Here is a 14,725-nt window from a genome sequence, read left to right as displayed (position 1 = left end):
CCGCTCCCTGGGCGGGACTCAGTGCCGGGGACATCCCCGGGGCGGGCCGGTGGCGGGGAGGGCACCGCAGAGGGCACCAGGGGCTCCCCCGGCAGGGAGGGCGCTGGGAGTTTCTCCGGCGACGTGGAGGGCAGCGGGGAATCCGCCAGCGTCCCCCACCTCGCTGCTGCACCCGCCAAGCGGCGCCTCTGGGTGGGTTCTCTGTGTGCGGGGAGAGGCGAGGGAACCTCGCAAAGGGGAGGGGCGGGGGTTTCCGCATTTGATGTTTTTGGGGTAATTTCCTGGTCGCTGTGAAGCAGCAGAGCCCTGAGATGTCCTGGCGCTGCCTGGAGTGCATGGCCCAGGCTGCCTTCTTCATCAAGCACCCCTTTGACTGGGAGTGATTTCCGAAATTCCAGTTTCTGAAAATTCACTGTAAATACCAAAGTGCATCTGAAAATTGCAACTACGGAGAGGGATCTGGGTGGGTTCTTTCTGGGGGTTCTATCAGGAGAACAGCATTTGGGGATGGAACAGGGACAAGTTTGCAAACCCTCTTGGCATCTCAATAAGGGCTGCCCCGTGGAGAGCTGCCAGTGGCTGGTGGCAGGCTCTAGAATGTGCAGATGGAGGGTGATGCTTGAACAAATATCAAGGTTTAAATTCACCTCTGGAAAGGTCAGCTCTTGAGTAATCCCAAGAGCTCCTAACAGCATGTCTTAACCACCCCAAGAACAAGAGATGTGGTAGGGATCCCTATCTCTGCTCCGTCCACTATGCCCCTGTCTATCCATATCTGCATAAATGACTTAATTTAAAGCCAGGAGCAACATGAGCTGGCTGCTTGGTGTGAAATCCAAGATCCCAGGCAGCCACAACTGTGCACCAAATCTCCTCTTGACAATGTTGTTACTTAGGTCCATTACTAAAACCTCTTGCTACCATCTCTAAAATCTTGCCAAGCTGGTTTGGAGCTATTCAAGATTCCCTTTGTCTTTTCAAACTCCGTTTTCCTGTAGCTGGGGCACACTTATTCAAAGCACGGCAACTTGCGCTAGGCTGCAGATGCCTGTCTAACTTTATTACACCTACTTTAAAATCTCTGCATTAGTTCCCTGTCAAAGTGAGGATTTAATTTCAAAGTGCTTTGACTTATATTCCAGCTCCTGACAGGCAGCAGCCCACCCTCACCTAGTCATTCATCTGGCTTTCACATCCTTGCTGATTATCCTGGATGAAAATGGGATTCTGGCTGCTTTGCTGGTGAATTGGAGGTTGTTGCCGTGAGCCCTGTCTGGGTAATTCAGTGCAACTGGAGCTGATTAATCTGGCTCATCATTTGAGACAAAGCCGATGCCTTCTGGCTTCTAATTGCTCAGGGTGTTGAGTGAACTTGTCACGAAGGCAAGAACTAATTGAGAGGCTAAGGGGAATGAGAGGTTAGAGGGCTGTGGCTGGCTGGCCAGAGCCACATGGGTCTATGGGAATGTCATACTTTTGGGCCTCTCATGTGTTATTCCCCTCCAAGGAGAAACATCAGACAGAAGCCAGAAGGGTGGGCATGAATCCTGAGGTCCTGTCTGCAGCCCACGGGGCGCTGCTGGCAGAAATGTTCCTGGTGCCAGGGCTGGCGGTGCTGCGGGCAGGCTCAGGGCACCTGCTGCTCTTTTTGGGGTAGCTGTGGTGGCAGGATGGTGCAATGGGTGCTTGACATTGATCTGGAGGACCTCTTGAGACTTCTCTTGGCCCGGGTGAGGAGTTGTAGATCATGTCCACCTAGTTCTGCAGCAGCTTCAGGTCCTGTTTCCGTTGTAGCAGGTGGAACAGAGGGGACTGTCCTGACTTAACCAGCAGGAGAACAGGAAAGCCAGACCATTGCAGCAGTCACAGTGTGCATTGGGGAGAGAGTGTCACATCCACAGGATGCACTGAGGATAGAGTGTCCATGGACTGATGAGTGGTACCCCCGTGCCACAGGGGAGGCAGATGCAAACACCTCTGGAGTAAGTCACTCCAACAGGAAGGGCAGTGTGAGCTGCCTGTGGAGATGGTAACTGTGCACCAGGGCATGAGGGGTGTTTATTTTACAGTCTCTGGGGTGGAGGAGGTGATGAGTGTGAATGGAGGACAGAATATGGAAATGGGCACTCACTTCAAGGGTGTGGGTTCCTTGATCTTTTCAAAGATGCCCATGAAACACTGCTTGGTCATTGCCTACCACTTTCTGGAAGCTGGATTCTTTTGGCCTCTGATTCAGAGGGTGCTAAGGTTCTTTAAAAACCTAAAGCCCAACTGATTTGGAAGAGAGAGAGCCCCAATTCCAAGGTAATGTTTAAGGGACACAGCGGGTCTCCTGGCCTGTGCGTTGCTGCAGAGGCCTCTTGGCCAGCAGGGCCCCTTCTGTGTCCTCCTCTCAGGACAGCAGCTGGTGATGAAGCCTCTTGCCACTGCCAGTGTGGGTTGGAGCTCAGTGCCTGCTGGCTACCCCAGGCTGCACGGCAACACTCTTTGTGACTGACTGTGTGTTGCTTAATGAACGTCTGACTCCCATTAGATAAGGAGACTCCCTTTGATGTGTAAATATTTCAGTGATGGGAAGAGGAATGAAATGCACCCCAAGGCTTGCCCAGGTGGGTATTTGTTCAAAGAGAAATTACCATCACCATATCACAGGCAAGGCAAAGGGCAAGCAGTGGTAACAGGAAGGGGTTTTCAACTCAGAGACCAATATGAAAACAACAAAGCATGCGAAAATCCATGCAAAATTGTAGCCAGGCTCTGGATATAAGTGATGTAAATACAAACTACACTGAAGAGTAAGTGCAGGCAGGTAGCACTCTTCCTCATTTTCTGGATCTGACCAGTGCTATCAGTCGTGGAGGTTATGAGAGGTATTTTACAGGTTTTTTTCAGGTTTCTGATTCCCCATGGGCTTACCAAATGGGATTGAAAGTAGAGTACTCTATAATTTAGAGAATGGTCTCTACCATGTGGTGGGGAGAAGAGCTGCAAGAAAAAGTTCTCCTTAAGTCATGGGTGAATCTGAGGCTGTGGGAGTTGGCTCTGAATAGAAATAAATTCCATTTTGGATTTAATGGAACATACCTATTTGACACTTTAGCAACAGTATATGTAATAATCCTGTCCTGGAGAAAGGAGAAGTTGTTCTGGGAGCCTCCATGCCAGAAAATACAGGACAGTTGTACTCCTTTACAGAAACATGTATTTTTTCTGATGAAATTTATTTCAAACTACACAAACATTTCTGAGTGGCACTGATGACTGGTTAGAGTAGGGACTGTATGGGACTGCAGTTCACAATCAGAAGCAGCCTTGCAAACATGAAGGTTGCTCTGACAAAAGAGCTGTGTCCAGTCCATTACAGTCAGGGAGCGAGCAGTTGCTGTAACCCATGCTCAGCTGGGCAGCTTGACTCATCACAGTGGCCACTGGAACATCAAGACCAGCCTTGTTTTTAGCTGCAGCAGGATGCCTTTAGCCCCATACCTATTCCAGAGCCTGCTTGGGAATGTGCATATATTTGTATGAGTCTTCAGAAGCAGGTGTTCAGTTAAAATAAATCTTCAGTGGCATCGCCTGAAATCTGGCACTGAGGCTGGTAAGACTCACTCCTCCAATTTTATTGTCAAATAGGGCACTGAAAAAAATACAGTGGCTTGGGATTTAGGGACTTTTCTTTTGGATGTTGTCTCTGAACACACCATCAAAATTTCTCTGGGAAAAATGAGTGGCTATGGTGATCTTGTGGGTGCTGTCCATGCGGGAAGTTAAGAGCATCCCCAAATATTGTGAATGCCTTCAAACCATAAAATTGCAGAGAGAGCCAACTTTTCCACTGCTCAGATAGATCCTTTTTCACAGGTCTGTGAATGAACTGTCCCCTGGGTTGTACTATTTTCAGAGGAGATTGTTATCACAGTTCCAGATTCTGGCATTTAAAACATATCCCAGCCGATTTCCCCACTGACTTGGGTGCCATCCACACCAAGCAGTGCTAACAAACCTTGATCCAGGTGCCGGCCTGGCAGTGCACACGTAGACAGCTGACACTGGAGTGACAGCTCACGACTACATTGGCCCTACTCGTTCTGCCCAGGAAGAAAATGAGATTTTAGGCTGGTTGGATTTATAACACCCTGATTCACTCCTTTGCAGTGCTCATTATACCTCCAGGCATTTAAGAGCACTGAGACTTCATCCCCCACCGTGGGAGCTGGGAGAGCCCTGCTCAGCTGAGCAGAATGAAAGGAGGGATGGAAGCCACCAGGACCGCAAAGGGTCTTCAGGCTAGGGATGGTCAGGAGAGGACAGGGCATGGGTGAACACCTTGGACCGTTCATGACTTGTGGTGGAGTTATCTTCAGCTTATCTTCACATTCAGCAGATGTGGCAGATGATGGAATTCCAGACTGGTTTGGGCTGGAAAGGACATTAAAGATCATCTCATTCCACCCCGTGCCATGGGTAGAGACACCTTCCATTATCCCAGGTTGCTCCAAGCCCCATCCAACCTGGCCTTTAACACCTCCAGGGATGGGGCAGCCACAGCTTCTCTGGACAATCAGTTCCAGGCTTCACCACCCTCTTAGTAAAGAATTTCTACCTAATTCATAAACTAGTCTCTTCTCCTTTAGTTTAAAACTGTCCCCCCTTGTCATGTCACTATCTGCTGTGTTGAAAGGTTATTCTTCCTCTTTTTTTATAAGCCCCTGTAAGGACTGGAAGGCTGCAATGATGTTTCCCCAGAGCGATGAGACCTACAAACCCCCCGGTTGGCGTTACCATTGCCAAGGTGCTCAGCCTAAGTAATGCCCACATCTTTCTTCCTGTGTGTGACCAAGGAGGCCATAGGGCTGTGTCTTGCTCCATCTCTCTCCTTGCACCATTGGTGCTCTTGCTGGTGTGCTTTTGGCCCTGCCAACATGTACGTTGCAGACAGTGGCTAGGCAAAGAGCAAGGGATATCTTGTCTTAAGCCACAGGAGAGGTAAGGCCAGTTTATTTTAGGCTTTGCTATATGTTCCCCAACAACTCCATGCCATTTCACCCTCGGTGCCACGATTCCCTTGCCTGCTTTTGTAATGCAGACATGGCTTTTTGGGGATACAAACCAGAGGTGTGAAAGAGCAGAAGAAAATCATTGAAAAGACAGGTGCTGATTTAGGTTATTTGGTCTACTGGTGGTGAATAAAATACTGATGGAGGAAATCTTCTGAATCTCTGAAAACAATAAAAACTATGCCTGGAAAGAAATTCCAAGCTTTGTCCCAGGACAAGGGCCGACAGAGGCGAATGAACTTGTCTGGGCCAGTGGAGAACTCCAGGACCAAATTCTTCTGCTGCTTGTCACCCAAGGTTTCTGCTTGTCCATGTGTAAATTCCTCCTCTTTCATTTGGCAAAGAGGATGAAGAGTTGCATTGGCCAAGCCATTTGAAAGCCATGTGAAATATCAATAAGGACAGAGTTTTTCCTGTATTTGGCTATCGGATAAATCTCGAGACACTGGCGTTAGAGCAGAGCATGGCTATGTTTGGAGGACATCAAGCTGCATTTCCCTGCCCTGACTGATGAATGTTTTAAATGGAGACAGCATTCTCTCTCCATACCCATCTTCAAGAGGTCCTACTGTTTCTGTAGAACCATCTTTGCCCTTGGCTCAGTTTGCATCCACCAAGTGGAGGAAACGGGAGGCTGGAATATGAGCAGCATCTTTGGGAGGTCTGTTCCTTTTGTGAGGATGTGTGTGGAGCAAAGTTCTGGCTGTACAACTTTTCATGCTGGTGTCAGATGGGTGATGCAGGTGTGTGGATAGGGAATTCTCTCCTGACTGGGAGGAAGCAGAGCTGGGCTTTGGGAGATACCCAAGGGACAGGTTGCTGCACTCATACCAAGTTTGAGCCTGCTGCTTTGCCAAAATGCAATTGATAATTGAACCTGATTCCTGAACCAAGTCCTTGTTGCTCCTGAAACACATCAAGAATGAAGCTCCTGCAGAAGTGTTTGGCTGTCTGGGGCTCATCTATTTAATTTTCTCTTGTGGTGGGAAATCTCCTATTTTAAGTGAAGTTCTTTTCAGAAATGACTAATTAAACTACAAAACAGGAAATGTGAGAGACAGTAAAATCCCCTCAGCCGTCCAGTGCATTTCTACGTAAATATGGTGGCAAAATGATGAAAACAAAACCTTTTGGAGACAAAGGCGTATGAGAGACCTGGTGAGGCAGCGTTGAAAAATCTATTGTTTGTTATAATAAAGTGAAACCACTGTGTTTATCTTGTGTCTTGGAGGATTTGGCACAATTATTCTTAGGAAGGTAGGGAAGCCACATAGAAATCAGAATAGCCCAGATTTTTTGCTAAAATCTTTTTACAAATCAGGTTATTCAACTACAGAAAAGGATTTCTTTGGGGCTGTTGCTTCTGAAATTATCCTGCAAAACTGGAAGGACTGTAAATGTTTGGCTTTAATAGCTACATACAATGCAAACCTAATCAGTGAAGCTTGAAATGTCCATAGCAGGGAAGGAAGGTAGAGTTTTATGGCTCTGTGGAGGTGTGCAGAAGACCAGACACAAAAGCTGCCTAACACCCATGTAGGAAGGCAGCCACTGCTCTCCCATCTGACAAAAGTCGCTCTGTGATCAGAGACAACTGGACAAATTTTCCATGCCAACATGATCTGCTTGTTTGCCTGAGCTGGTTGTGAAGGCTGGGAGGAGGAATCGCACAGACTCTTCTTGCAACCAGCCTCCTCCCGCAGGGCGTTCAGCAGCCTCATTACCCCAGCTCCCACCCAGGCTGCGTGGCTGTGGGGCAAGGACCTGGCAGAAACCATCCCAGCAATTTGGGGAGGAATTACGCTTGTGCTGTCTAACTTTCAGTTTTTGCCTCCAGCAGAGGCTAAAAATGTTCCACATTGCTTAGAGGTGTCAGGTTCTGTAGCCGTAGGCTGGGAGCAGCCCTCAGAACCTCTCAGTTACACATTACCCTGAATATCTCAGCAAATTACTCGTAGCTAATTGAAATAAAGGAAACACAGTGGCTCGGTTTACCTGGTGGACTGTATATAGCAACGCAACCACTGCATTTTGCATTGGTCATAAAAACACGATTCATTATCCCACCTGTCAAACACTGACCTTTTTTTCCCCCTCAGTCTGTGCTTCCTTCTCATGTCAATATAGCAGTGTTCATCCCAACTAATGTCAATAGTTTCTTATTAACATTTCAGCTCTAAAAGTGCAGAGCCTCCAAATAATCCTAGACATTCTCTAGAATCCCAAAACCTCTGGTCAGTGATTTTCAACCTGCTTCGGTTTGCTGAGTCTGAAAAATTTTCCTGTGGCAATGCGGACCCTTCTAAAGCAACTTAACTGTACTGATAACAGACTCCAGGTTGATGAGTTACTTTTTGTGGACTCCGCATAAGTAGGAATTTGCAGATCAGAAGTTCAAAAGTGCAGATGCAAGAGATACACGGGAGACAGGTAATCAGTCAGATGTGTGTCATTTTGCATGTTGAATTTAGAGGGGTTCTTAAGTTCCTAAGGCAGGTGTGCATCAGAAAAACTCCTAACAGAGATCACCAGGAATGGGACTGTTAAAGCAAATTATGGTTGTGGGTAGTTGTATATGTTTGACTTATGATGATGCATATATATCTCAATAAATCTCTGTCTATATCTCAGTGTATGTATGTATGTATGTATGTATGTATGTATGTATGTATGATCTATGATCTGTGAATCCAGCTTGAACTTCAGGAAAATGTCGCATGAGAAATCATCCTATGCTGGCAATGATGAATCCATCACCTGTCCCTGCTAATGGGAATGCTTCTGGAGACAATGCGGCTGCTGCAGCACAGGGAGCTTGTCCAGCTGACTTCTGCAGCATGGGGATTTCTCCAGAGCAGAATAAAGAGGTAGGTCATGAATACCAGAGAACCAGGGAAAAAAAATGCAGAGGGGCTCAGATGCAGGAAATTTTGGGAGGAGATGGGATAAGAAAGGCAAATGTTTACAGTCTCAGGTTAGTGACAAAGAATGAAACTGCTGGAGGAAAGAGCAAGGAAGCTCCACATGTTTGGGGGACAAGCCATGGGCAAGTGGAAGTGGAGAGGAGATTAAAAGGAGGAGATTGTGTTGTCCATGTACCTGTGTTTCTTGCACTCAGTGACCAGATGATGGATGGTGATGGATGGTGGAGCAACACTGTGTCTCCTTGATGAGGGGAGCTGCACCTCCAGAGTAACTCCCTGGGGGCTTCTGGGCACATGCCAGTGGAAGGGTGGCCATTTCAGAGGAACTAGACACTCTTTAGGCTTGCTAGACCAAATGTCCTCTCCCATCCAAGGGGTAGCATTTGGAATTTGTGCCCTGGACTGAGGAGCATTGTGGGTTTCCAAGATGGCAAAATGTCCAAGCCACAGGGTGGACCACTGAGTGCTGAAATGCAGGAGCCCTGCCAGGATGGTATTGGCAAGTCAGAACATGCTAGCAGAAGTGCTCTGGAGTCACAGCTGATGAAGAAGAGATGTCAGGAGCACAAAGGCATGGCACAGAAGTCCAGCAGTGGAGATGGAGGATGTGAACTTCCCATCACCCTTAGATGTCTGGGTAAGCAGTGTCTCAGAGGGATGTTATGGGCACAGGATTTCCCTGACACAGATGTTTTCTGAGGCAGATGCTCAGCATCAAGGGAAATGTGCAATGTCCTGACCCTCTGCACAGTAAACAACCTAGTAACTGAAGCTGAGAGGTGGCCATCTTTCTTCTCCCAAGGTTTGCTCAGTATCCTTTAGCTTTGGACCCCAGTGGGTACCTACCCCAAATGGGTGGCTATTCCTTCTCCTAGAGAGGGTGAAATATCAGAACACATAGGGGAAGGAAGGCCTTGGGGATACTGAGTTCTCCAACGGGAATGCCATGCTAAGATGTGCAACACTCCACCGTTGTCTCTGAAACACTTGAGAGCCTAGAGGATATTGTTGGCCTGCTGGATCCTTCAGTGATCCTCAGATGGGTCCTTTGCTGTGATTAGAGGATGAATCATCCTGCAAAAGACAGATCCCCAGCACACTGTGGGAAGCCCATGCAGGACAGTCCACCTCAAAGGGTTTGATGCATCTTCCATAATGTAATTACCTGAAGAGTGGATGTGAACTGTAAGAGAATCATCCAGGCTCCCTTCTTAACCCAGGGTGAAATGCTGGCCCCTTCATCTGTCCCCCACGCATTATTCTCGCAGGGGCTGTCGCAAGGCTTGGCAAAGCTGTAGAGAAGACTATGCCAAAGTTTGGATTTTTTTTTTTTTTTTTTTTTTTTCATTTTGGTGTATGAGTGGGTGAGATGAGCTCACCCCTGTCAGCCCTTATGAGGAGGACTCAAAAGCAAGATTTGTGAACCACTTGCTGATCAGAGGCATTTTCCCCGGTTGTCTCTGAAAGGGAAGTTAGAGCAGAAGACGCAGAGATCCAGTCCCACAGAGCTGCTGTCACTGATGCCAGAATTTGTAAATGAAGCCATGGGTGACTCAGAAGTCTCAAAGGACTCCCAGCTGTAGATGCTGACATTGATATATGGGTCATCTCCCATCCTAGAACAAAGTTATGGGCCTCATATAGCCTACAAATGTTACATGACTCAGGAAATATCTTGGGGCACATCTAGCATTGAGGGAAAATGATAGGGAAGATGTTTAACCATCTCTCTGGCTTTCTACCAAGCTGAGATAAGCAGTACAGACTGAATAATGTGGACTCAGGCCTGCTGAAATCAGTAGAAAAATGCTCAAAAGTATTAGGGTTTTCCCCCCCCTTCACAAACTGCATTTTTTTTTGTAATTTCTTCATTTTTCAGATTACTGATTTCTGCCACTTGGGGAATTTCTATTTTTAAAGAAAAATGAGAAATATTTGAAGCACTGTTATCCAAGCAGGTCCCCTCCAGAGGTGCAGGAGTTGATGGCAAGAGCCTTATGGTGACTGAACAGGGCCTGCAGCACTCACAGCATTCTTTTCAGTGGGCCCTCTGATGCTAAGTGTTTGAGGGTGCTTAGTTTGAGGCCCCCAATTAAGAAAGAAATTGAAGCACATTTTTGTGAGTTGAATTTTTAACTATCTGGCTATAGTCCAGCATGCTTAGCAGATTCCCAGCGTGTCCCATCTTCTCTTAGGGCTGTTATGGTCACTTCCCTTAGCACCATTTCAAGACCAAGAGTGGGTCTGCTCTCTCACCAAAGGAAACATCATACTTATTCCACACAGTTCAACTCTCTTGGGCAAACCAGGGCAGTTTTCATTTTTCACTCTACCAGGATATATGGAAACATGAAGGTGTGAAAGAATTGCTGTTTAAGAGAATCAGCCAGAGAAAACAACTAAATGTTTAGGAAAGTTGAAACAGTGATGTCCCACAGCACACACAACTAACAGGGAGCCAGACCTGATGTGTTTTTCAGCACTAAACACAATCAACAGCCATAAATGCAGCAAGGATATAAGTTTTGATCCTGACCCTGTTGTGATACTGTGGATAGGGAAAAATGAAACCAGAACTGCTGAGTAAATCTATCCAAATTAACAGTGACAAAGAGTGCTACATCCTTGTTCGGGTGAAGAGGCATCTTCTTGGCTTTGCAGCAGGCACTTATCCCTACATCTGCTGGCAGCACTTGCCAGAAGAGAATTCCATTTAATCATCCCATTCCTCCCAGAAACAAAGGCCTTCAGAGAGGCAGGGAAGATCACAAACTTTGGTACCTTTGGCTGGTATCTGTAGCATTGTCCTGATTTTTCAAGCCATCCTCCGGCCCTTCGTAGTCTAGCTCTGGAGAGGTTTGGGGGAGTTGGGAACATCCTGCTCGCTTTCATGGACCAGTGTTTCTCTCCAGGAACGCCTTGCCCTGCCAACACTGATGGAGGATGGCATTCATACAGAGCAGCAGCAGCAGCATGTTCTTTTGGAGGTCCTCTTTGTGCGTGTCCTCTTGGAGGTCCATTTTGTGCACGCTGCCACGAGTGCAGGACCTGAGTCGCGGCATCGCGCGTTCGTGGTGACCGTGCCACAGCGAGCGCGTCCGGCTCGCCACGCTGGCCGGGGCCGTGCTGGCTGGGACACGCCACTAGAGGGGGACACAGCCACATGGAACGGGACCTGGCCACGGCCACCTGTGGGGCAAACTCGGTGGCCCAGTGACCGGGCGCTTAGCATGTGCCATGGCCCGCTCAGGTCTTGTGCACCTCCATCGCCAGGGTTGCTTCCAGCCAGCTCACACTCAACCACAGCATTGAAACATGCACATCAGACTCTCTGACACTTCTGATGGTGAAGCCAATGGCTGTGGTGTGGGATGCATTGACCTCCCTCTTTGCTCTTCCCACTCATCGTTGGTCTGACTTTGGAGGTTGGTTGGCATTTTCCAGATCTGAAAATCCTGGAAACTCTGCATTGGGTCTGCTCAGTATGTGGAGTGGGCATAAGGTATGGTGGGATATGAGCTGTGGGGAAGACCCAAAAATTGCTCAAATGAGAGGAAGAGTTTCTAGAGTTATGTCTGTATCTTTCCTTTTACTATGGCATCTCTTTAAAAAGGTGTCACTAGTATGGGACAGCCAGGCTGTATGCATGTCTGGTTTCATGAGCTGCAGCCTCCTGCTTCTTTTTGCTTACAGACCTTTTCTTGAGGGCTCTTAGCTGCAGTATCTTCTAATGGTACAGCTGGTTTGATCCTGGGTGTACTCCTCTGTTGAGGCCTGAAGGTGGGGCAGAGTGTCAGAGGATGGAACAAGATTCCTACTAAATTGTAATGGGATCAGTGCTTAATTCTTCAACCAACTTTGAAAGCTACAATGTTGAGGATCAAATTCCCTCCGAAAGAGAATGAAAGTTATAACTAATTATGCTCATGATCTTCTGTTTGTCTGGAAATGAGAAAATTTTTTGCATGCCTGCAAGGTCCATCTGCTGAGTGAAGGCAGAGGTGTGATCCCAGCTATAGACATGCAGTGAGGAGAAGAATGGGATGTTCAGAGAAGAATGTAGGCTGGAACCATGGAACTTGATGCAGAGGGTGTCTTGCAGATGCTTGTTCAGACAGATGAAGGTCTGAGGATGGGGTGAGATGTGTCCCTTTTGGCTGCTTGTGAGTGTCAGTGGAGCATCTGTGGCTTTGGTGTTCTCCTGTTGGACAGCGTGGACAAGGCAGATGTGAGTGGGCGTGGGACTTGAGGAGCACATGTTTGTGTGTGTGCTTGGATGGGATCCACTGACCTCATGGCATGTCTCCGGCGCAGGAGTTTCATGTGGCATATCTAATCCTGTGCACCAGTTATCTCATCCTCAGCAAACCACACAAAAGCCCTGATAAAGCTGACTGATACCAAATTGAGTGATTCTCTCACAGGTGAGAGGCAATGGTGGAGGATCCTGGCATCTGCAGGTGCATGCAAACACGCAGAAATGCAGCAAAGATCTCTAGGGAAGGCTAAAGTCTTGGCATCAACATCTCCCCGGTTATGTGTTCCTCTGGCCAATCCCAAGGCTGTTGCAAAAAGCAGTGGTCTGTGAAGTTTGACTGACAGATCATGATTTTGTCAAAAAACATGGGAACACCTGTATGTTCCTTAGAGGTTTTTCAATCAGCCACACAAATTTTGTTTTGCATCTGAAAGGAAAAACAACTTAAAATTCAAATTAGAGTACGCGAATTTAAATGCGTGGCTTCAAGTCCCAGCAGAAAATAAGGAATGAAATTACTTTGCATTGTTTTAGCTAATTTGCTGAATTTTACAGTAATTTCTCCAACTCAAATGGTAGGTATTTTATTTAGTATATTTATTGCTAACTGAAACTGTCCATAGCAGTGAAATTACTTAGGAATTCTTTAGTATAAATTATTATTAATTTCAGCAATTGATTGCACAATGAATACTCTTTTTATCGCTCCAGAGAAATGCAAGGCTGGGATTTCATACCATTAATTTTTATGGGAGTTCAATGTCAGGGCTCCTTGGGGAACTTTGAAAATCACAGCCCCTAATTTTTAATTTTCAGTCCTTATAAACAATGCTATTTATTTGGGTGTGCCTGTGAACTGTGGGCCAGTCAAACACTGGTTCTTCATAGTCCCTGCCAAAGGCTGGGTCCTTTGGAGTTTATTGTTTTAATCTGTAGTTACAGGGAGGAAGCTGAGCCCTGATGTACAACTTGATCCTGCACTGCCCTCCCCCAGTCCCTCATCTGCTTGTCTTTGTTGGATGCATTGATGCACTGGACCTATGTGAGGCCTTAGAGATGTGACAGATAAGAGCCAAAACCTGTTATTTAGAGGGGTTGGTGGGGTGGACTTTGCTCCTGCTAGGCTGAGTCCGGACACCTACAGAAACTGCAGGGGGCTGGAGGATCAGGCTGGGTGGAGAAGTCTGTGGCCGTGGTGGGCCCTGGGAGATTTCAAGCTCAAGAGTACACACTGCACTAGTATGATCTGCAGGACCTGGAAAAAATTTAAGAAAATTATTGTGGAATCATCTTTCCAGATGTGCCAGAGAGGAGGTAGGAGGCAGGAGAAGTTTGGAAAAGCCTCTCTGCAGGATTTGGTCCTGCGGGGATCATGTGAGTTTAGCTTTGTTCTTTGTGACCAAGACAGAGCTGGCATCCCATGCCTGAAAAGTACCTGAAGCTCTGGAAATGCCAGCCATACTGTGATCTTCACCTTTCTCAAGAGAAATGGCATTAAATCTCCTGTTTTGCCTTAGGGCACAGGCATTTCTCCCGGGAGAGCCTTGACTGGCTCCCACTGCAATGACCTTATTGCCCTGACTCACATCTTCCTGGCCCATCTTCTCCTCTCCCTCCCCTTCATGGACAGGCTGCTGGGGGCCCAGTGGCCGCCAATGCCTCTCTCTGCACTCTTGTGTGACAGAACCCACGATGCAGCCTGGCACCACATTTGCTGTGCTGCTGTTCATCCTCTGAGGAGCAAATCTTCCCCACGCTGTCACTCGTGGCCAGTTCATCAACTCTTGTCCTCTGCAGCAGCTCTGTGGCTCTGGACTAACCCAGAGGTATTTGTACCTTGCTGAGTAGTGGATGTGGGTTAAATCCAATTTAAAAGAATGGGAAGGTCACAAACCATACTAAGTAAAGACCAGCGTTATCAAATCGAGAGCCAAATTTATGAGAAAATTTAGCTATGATTTATTAGATTGTCAGTGAAACAGAATTTCGATTGGCAAGAACCACCACAGCCAAGGGTCAGCATCGAGCCTGGGATCGGCACTGGGAGAACCCACGGACCTGACACCTGAATGTCCGCGGGTCCTTATGCAGTTTATTCTGCCCGAGGCAGAGATGACTGAATGTTCTTTTGTGTCTCTTCACATGCAGAACCGGGGCTTTACATGTGCAGAGTCAGACAAAAGTCCAGTCCAGGTGTCTGGATGTTGTCAGAGCATTCACATGTAACAGGGTGGCGCTCGGTGATCACCATGGTAGATGCAATCTTCTCTTCCAGGTGCAAAATCACTCTTGAGTGGTCCTGGCATTCCAGGGAAGTCAGTGATCATCACTCAGGAAGATTCCATTCTTACAGTTAAAGAACCTGATATTATCTTAACTCCGGGAACTGGATGAATAAGAGTAAGACTCTGCTCCCAGCTGGGGTAGTCAAGACATAGCTTGGATCTTACAATATTTTATACATTAATAGCATGAATTATCTGTAC

General features: G+C 47.2%; 1 long non-coding RNA gene across 1 annotated transcript in view; it reads left to right on the top strand.

Annotated features, from left to right (window-relative positions):
* The first annotated feature begins 67 nt into the window (after positions 1 to 67).
* LOC134429757 (uncharacterized) overlaps positions 68 to 14,725 on the top strand; it is a 46,251-nt gene continuing 31,593 nt past the window's right edge. Inside the window, exons 1-2 of the long non-coding RNA XR_010030643.1 lie at positions 68 to 192; positions 7,689 to 7,924. This is a non-coding gene — a long non-coding RNA (uncharacterized LOC134429757). The remainder of the gene's footprint in view (positions 193 to 7,688; positions 7,925 to 14,725) is intronic.

The sequence above is a fragment of the Melospiza melodia genome, chromosome 26, assembly GCF_035770615.1.
Source record: "Melospiza melodia melodia isolate bMelMel2 chromosome 26, bMelMel2.pri, whole genome shotgun sequence".
Classification (NCBI taxonomy): Eukaryota; Metazoa; Chordata; class Aves; order Passeriformes; family Passerellidae; genus Melospiza; species Melospiza melodia.
Note: the sequence above shows the minus strand (reverse complement) of the source record. Positions and strands in the feature narration are given on the sequence as shown.